Below are 7,160 nucleotides of genomic sequence, written 5' to 3'. Positions count from 1 at the left end.
ATTAGGTTCTATTTCCGCTTCCTGACATTGTTGTTGCTGTTTTAAAATAGCATTGATCCAGCTGCAGAGGAAAAGGGGATTTTAGCTAAAGAAACCAGGTGAATCTCCCTTATGGTCTGGATTAAAAGAGGATAGTACAAAATGGCAGATAAAGTTCTAGTTGGAAATGGGAGTGGGGAGACTGGGGGGGCATACAGAAGCCATGGAAGCAGGAAGTCCTTCAGGCTAGAGAGTCTCAGATAGACGACCCTAAAGACAATTGCCTGGGGGCTAATCTTGTAGGAAGTGAGTACTTTCTGAATCAGGGATACCTCCCCTCAAAGTGATGGAAGCAGGTGATTTCATAGGCCCTGCCCTCAGGAATAAAGCAAAGGGGATTGGAAGCATGAGCCAAGGATTATGACTTCACTCGGGCTCTTAGGGAGAGAGGTGACAAGGGATAAAGGCGGGACAGCTGTCAACAAGAGAAACAGCAGGCTGGATCCCAAAAGAGCTGACCTGGGATTCAGAAGTGGCTATGGAGGTTAGGTTTGTGTAAAATGACCGCCCCCCCCCCACACCTCTCCGGGTCCCCTATATGACGTGGGGCAAGGGCTGAATCCAGCAGTGTGTCCCTGTTTGTAAGAACAAAGGTGGAGGGGTCCAGTGTGTTGAATGAGCCATGGGTTTTGAACACTAAGAGGAATCCTATTTATCTCTGTTGAGCATATGCAAAGATTAAGGCAAACATTGCTTAGAGAAAAATGATCTGCTGTTCAGGGCTGAAGTCACCCTGAGGGCAGTGCTTGCCTAATGACTATCTTACCTTCTTCTTCTCCAGTGAGGAAAATGGTCTTCCACTTGGAAAGGGTAGGGTAAACATTGCAAGGAGGAGATTGAAGTCAAGGACAGGTGAGGAAGCAGGAAAGTCAGCCCAAGCAGCTGTAATGAACTTGGAGCCCTAAACCTGATGAATTACATCCTGCAGTCCTGGAGGGATTTGACATGTGATTTCAGAGCTGCTGTCATTAATCTTTGATAAATTATAGAGGAGGGGATTTGTGCTCAGAGACAAGAGATGGGCACATGTGCTCTTGACATTCAAAAAAAGGAAAAGAGTATGTTCTGGAAGTTACAGTGAAGTGTGCTGGGCTGTTCTCACCAGTATGGTTACAGGAAGGTGTGTGCATCTTCAGGAAAGTTGGTTTTGAGTCCCAGCTCCAATCCTGGACTAGGATGGGACCAAGGCAGAAATTTGGAGGTTAGCTCCTCATTTTCAGGACCCGGGTTGCCCACAAAGGGTCAAATCAGGGAGAAGAAGGACAGTTTGGGGATGTTCTCATGGCCCCTTGGATAGTGATACCTGATTCACCACTGTGCACCTCCAGCAACCATGTCTGTCTGTCTCAGATTGGTTTTCCCAGAAGCAGACCCTGAGATGAGGGAGTGGGTAAAGGTATTAGAAAGTGTTCCCAGGAGATATCAGTAGGGGTGTGGGGAAGTGGGACAAGGGGAGAAGGCCTACGGTTAAGTAACTTGAATTTAAATTAAAAAAAAAAAAGTGAAGGCCTGGGGTAACTTTGGGTCAGCCCCACAGGGGAATTCAATAAATAATGCAGGTATCACTTCCTTGTCTTGATCCTAAAGGGGACTGAAGTTTCTTTACTCCTATATTGTCACTGATTGTTTACGGGATGCCCTAGGGGGATGTGAATTTCCAGGGACTTGGTAGCCTACAATAGCTCTCTGACAAAGAGACTCCGGTGCTGGCTGACTCAGGAGGGTGACTACTAGGAGCTGGTTGGGGCTCAGAGGGTATGCGGGTGGGTGCTGACTGCCTTCACACACTGCCCAGACCCACAGCCTTGGCCCAGCTAGTTGAGCTAATCAGATTCCCTAAGGTTAGCCAATCAGATTCCCTCTCCTGAGAGCCTGGAGCAGGGCCCAAGATCTGCAGGTGGAGTCTGGGCTTTGTGCGGCAGCCGTGCTCCTCCATTTGGGCTCCCGGGACATTTGTCGTGGAGTCCGACTTCTCCCCATCCTTTGAATACCGTTCTAAAACTCGCTGGAGGTCTTGATGTATGGGAGCTGCTGGCCTGAGGCAGAACCAGAGAGCTAAAAATTTGAGCATCCTTTGTAGCTGGGACCGGGCATGGGACTCAGGCTGCACCAGTTGGGAGAACCTATATGGTACTTCTGTTTGGGAGCAAACACAAAACTCTGCATGGTGTCTGTATTTTACTGGTTCTGCTGACAGCCCAGGCTTCTCATTTTGGAGATATTATGTCAAATTCCTGACATAGAGGTGGGAGCAGCACAGTTTCAGAAGGGTGGAGTTCCTGGTATCCAGTGCCAAGCTATTTCTTTTTTAGGGGGGACGCATTAAATGTGACAGACTGAGGAATGTTGTGGGCATTGGCTCCTAGGAGTCCAGAGAGGCATTCGACCAAGTGTCCTGGCCATCCCAGTGGATAGATGGTGGAAAAATGAGGAACGAATCACTAGTTCAATCACAGCAAAGGGAAAAGGTGGCTAATATGTCAATACTGGCTGGAAAGAGGTCTCTAGTGACATACCACAGGGATCTCTGTTAGTCCCGTCCATTCGACATTGTTATCAACACCTTGGATAACGACTCTACAGGTAACACAAAGCTAAGAGAACTGGAAGAAGCATCAGGTCCCAGAATAAGTTTTCAAGATGATCTTGATATCCTAGAAAACTAGGAATGAAAATAAAACTTAATCGAATATGCATTAGTTCTATACTGAGTTAAGACCAAAAAAAAAAAAAAAGGCAATTGCATAATGATACTTGAAAATGGTGGGTGGAGAAAAAAACTTCAGAGGGAGAAGGAGGAAGTATTCTTCTTTACATATTTACACCCCACTTATTCCACAAAGGATCTTAGGGAACTTGCAAAACTACACGAAGTAGAAAAGAGCTAAAACATAGTTGAGAGAATTGCAGTAGGAGTTAAAAGTAGCAAAATAGTAAAAGCACAGTTCAGACCGATCCCCAGATGTGCACATCACCCCATCCTGTAGATGTGACAAGTCATGCGTCGAGCTCCCTTGTGGCTGAGGCAAAGAGGGAAAACTTGATTTGTTTGAGATTTTCTAGCACACTTAAAAGACAAACAAACCATTTATTCAGTAGAAGCACTGCTTTTTCTATATAGTCAGACCTGAGAGAAAGATCTCTTCTGGGTCCTTATAAAAAGAGCACCTTGTGAAGCAGGGGATGGAGTCCTCAAAAGGCAGGATATCAAAGCGAATTCAGTGAAAGCAATTCTCCATGGAGCCAGGAAAATGTCTCAGCAACAGACCTAGAACGGTGTCTACCTCTGTAACTCAGTGTTTCTGAACTCGTCCTCATTATCACTTCCCAGGGAGGTTGCGGGGGGGGGGGGGGGGGGGGGGGGGGGGGGAGGGGGAAGGCGGGGGGTGGGGGGAAGGCGCAATCTCACTTCATCTCATTTCATTTCTCCCTCCCCTACATAAATTAAATGCTAAGGAGTAACATTTACTGGGTAGAGTTGAACTTAGGATCATAAAGCTTTGAAATATCTAAGGATTTTTGCTACCCTCCCTAACACCTGATTTCCACCCTCTTGGGCCCCTTCTGACCCTGAGAATGCACGTTCTACTAGGGTGGAGGACTACTTGTCCTTCACAATCCTTCTCAACACTCAACTTGCTCAAGGTGCACGCTCTCTAGAAAGTTTCTGGATTTGGTGCACTGCCCCTCCTGGTGTAGGTTTTGTTGTTGTTGTTTAACCAATTTGACTCACTGTTGCACAACTGGGAAGTGGCTTTATTTTTCTCCATCTCTCGTTTTCAAGCTCTCTGTTGGAGTTCTTTTCCTCACCCTTTGACACTGTCTCAGGCAGAGCCTCTGTAGCTTTGGGGCCCCATCAGGTATAATAACTAGCCTTATTTTGGCTGCTTCAGCTCTCCTTCAGTCTTCAAAAGGTCGAGCTCAGGCTAAATCAAAACTTCAATCTCACACCAAACCCCAGGCTTCTCCCCGCCCAGTGCCTCCCCTCCTGCCTGAGCTAGGGACCTGCCTATGGGAGGGGACATTGTTTGCTTTTTACCACTTTCTCTCCCATCTCGCCTGTCCTTCTGGGCCTCCCTTTTGTGTGGAGCACTCCCCTGGAGGAGGGGCACATTCTGCAGAGGACTTGCTGCTGGGTTGTCACACCCAGTGATGAGAGGGAAGCCACCCCCATGTCCTCTCTGTTCCTCTGCCACTGCTGGCCTCTCCAAACAGCTTCCTACACTCCTTTATAGTTCCCTGGGAAAGAAGCAGGCCTTAGCCTCCCTGTTCCAGAGCCTGGGAGCAAGGACAAGGATGCTCCTCAAGCTTCTGTCCAGTGGGAACAGCATGTTGGCCTACTGGTTTCCCTGGTTCAACCAGTGTCCAGCTGGGCATTGAGCTCACTCTCCCGTTTTGAAGGCCTGCCACCCTCCAGGTGCCTCCCCTAGACCCCTGTGCTTTGCTTGAGGACCGGAAGAAGCGTCTCCCTCCCTTCCTTCATGGCAAAGGGAGGGCTGGGGAAATATCCCAGCCTTTTTCACTAGACTAACAACTCTCTACTCCTAGAAATGCCCCTACTTCGGGGTACCTGGGTGGCTCAGTTGGTTGAGCATCCAACTCTTGATTTTGGCTCAGGTCGTGATCTCATGGTTCTTGAGTTCGAGCCCCACATCGGGCTCTGTGCTGTGAGTGCGGAGCCTACTTGGGATTCTCTCTCTCTCCCTCTCTCTCTGTTCCTCCCCCACTTGTGCTCATGCTCTCTCTCTCTCAAAAATAAATAAATAAGCTTAAAAAAAAGAAATGCCCCTACTTCAATGGATGCTCTCTGAACTTCTCATGTTCTCTTGTGGTGCTGGAGGTGGGATGGCAGGCCTGAATCATTCACCTTTGAATAAATCCTGCAGGTATGTTCTGATGCCTTCCTCTTTAGAGTGTGGGGGACACTTTTGCTACTGTCCTCCCCTTTGGAGGCAGTGGCAGAAATTCTGAGACTGGAAAAGTCCCATCCAATACCCCACTGAGTGTTCAAACTTCCTCGTTGGCCAGGACTCCTTCCTAGGACCTGCTTGCCAAGCTTATTTAACCTCTAGCTCAGGGAAACCCCTTCCAGTGGTCACAGGCTGTGGCCACAGCCCCTCTTGGCTCAGGGATTGCTCTAGACCCTGCCTTTCCACAATTTCCCAGAAAGTATCTCTCTTCACTTCCTCTCTGCTGCTGGTAAGGTTAATTTCATAGCACCTCCCCCATTTTGGTGTGCACTCCAAGCTTGTTCCTTTTGTTAGGAACAAAACAGGGGAGAATTCAGAGGCTTACTTCTCCTGCACCCCCTGAGGTTGGCCCAGAAGCTCAGTTGACCTCTTCTGGTTGGGATGATGAGTGAGAAGGCGAATGGGAAGGAGCTGAATCTGGGGCTCATGAAGGAGAAGTAGGGAGAAAGGAGGTGAGGAAGCAGGTGGGGGGTGGGGTAAGAGGTGTGGGTTGGAGCTTGGAGGAAGGAGAGACATGGTCTGTGCTTGTTTTTAGGTTCTGTGGTTTTATTTATTTATTTATTTATTTATTTATTTATTTTTGAGAGAAAGAGACAGAGAGAGAGAGAGAAGGGTGAAGGGCAGAGAGAGGTGGACAGAATCCCAATCAGGCTCCACACCACCAGCATAGAGCTTGATGTGGGGCTCAATCCCATGAACCGTGAGATCATGACCTGAGCCAAAATGAAGAATCAGACGCTCAGCAGACTGAGCCACCCAGGTGCCCTGAGACTCTGTGGCTTCTGAACCACACTGGGCAGCAGAGCCTCCGAGCTTCCAGCCCCCATTTCCCAGACAAGGGAATCCACAGGGCGACATGTCTGAATTCTGAGTGGGCCACCTAGAGAGAGTAATGACTTTTCTCTAGTGGTGAGCCTGTGGCCAGGTAGTGAGAAAGGTTGGGTAAGGACAACTCCAGCCACGTTTTAGTTTCATGAGAGGCCCATTAATTCATCCGATAGGCTTTGCTCCGTGGCGCCCACAGTGTTTTGTTTCTCACCCTTGTTGTGTGTCTGCTGAGGTCCAGTTGTAGCTCTGCTCCATGTTTTCTTCTCTTGGGGACCGCAGCTATGGGATAAGGCACTAAAACGTTCCTGGTCTTCATGACAGCAGGGGGAAGGAAAGCCAGAAAACCGCTACTAGCTCTTAAAACTTATGCCTGAAAGCGACGTGGGTGACTTCCGCTCACATTTCATGGGCCAAATCGAGTCATATGGCAGTGGCCACATGGACGCCAGGATGGCAGTGTGTGACGCTGAATCCTGGGGACAGTGCTACAGTCTTTCATGGGAGGCTTAGATACAGCCGTTGCATGCTGTCTGAAGTCTGACAAACAAGATCGTCAGAGGAGCTGTGAAGGAAGCTGCCACGTGGGGAATTGCATTTTTCCCCGAAAGATGACTTCATCTTGTTCGATCGCCATCTTATGAAATTCTTTGGCTGTCCAGCAAGTATCGATAAGGGAAGCTGTCCAAGCACATGGCTATGAGCCACATTGCCGCATAAGTCCCTGACACACACCTACCGGCTGGCTGAGGTTTTTTTCCCCCAATTTCCGTCTCCCTGATGCCCCATCCTCCCCCTTCCCCCCCCCCAACGTTTATTTTTCACCCACTTCATTCCTTCTTTGAGCTCCAAAATCCGGATGACAGTGACTCCTCTGTGGTCACCGAAGATTTTCAAACTCCTCTCTCAAGAGGCTGGTCATTTCCACGCAGGGCACTTTCTTACAATTTGTCCAGCGGAGCCATGGGGTCTTAGGAGGTCTTTCTGTCTGAGGAGCCGATTTTCTACCATAAATGTGATTCGCTGAGAGAGGTTGGCATGCTTTTTTCTTTTTATCATTCGGAAGAATTTTAATATTTTATTAAATCATCTGGCTAGAAAAGAAATGACTAAAAACCATTGCTATGAAAGCACCTTAATAAAATAAATACCCGGGACCTATTTTTTTTTCCCATCACCCCTTCCGTTTATGAGCTCAGCTGATGTTCACCCTTGATTCACGCCCAGGTTGGATCCTAACGTGTCTGTCCTGCTCCTGTGGGGGCCGGTGCTCTCTCTGTCTCTGAGGCCCTTCACACAGCGATGAGACACCTTTCCTGGAAGGAG

The 7,160-nt window shown here is 48.5% G+C and overlaps 1 long non-coding RNA gene across 1 annotated transcript; it reads left to right on the top strand.

Annotated features, from left to right (window-relative positions):
- The first annotated feature begins 451 nt into the window (after positions 1 to 451).
- Positions 452 to 6,863, top strand: LOC122238627. Its single transcript, XR_006217631.1, has 2 exons — positions 452 to 523; positions 6,159 to 6,863. It is a non-coding gene; the product is annotated as an uncharacterized LOC122238627 (long non-coding RNA).
- The last annotated feature ends 297 nt before the right edge of the window (positions 6,864 to 7,160 follow it).

This window comes from Panthera tigris, chromosome B2, assembly GCF_018350195.1.
Source record: "Panthera tigris isolate Pti1 chromosome B2, P.tigris_Pti1_mat1.1, whole genome shotgun sequence".
In the NCBI taxonomy this organism is placed as follows: Eukaryota; Metazoa; Chordata; class Mammalia; order Carnivora; family Felidae; genus Panthera; species Panthera tigris.
Note: the sequence above shows the minus strand (reverse complement) of the source record. Positions and strands in the feature narration are given on the sequence as shown.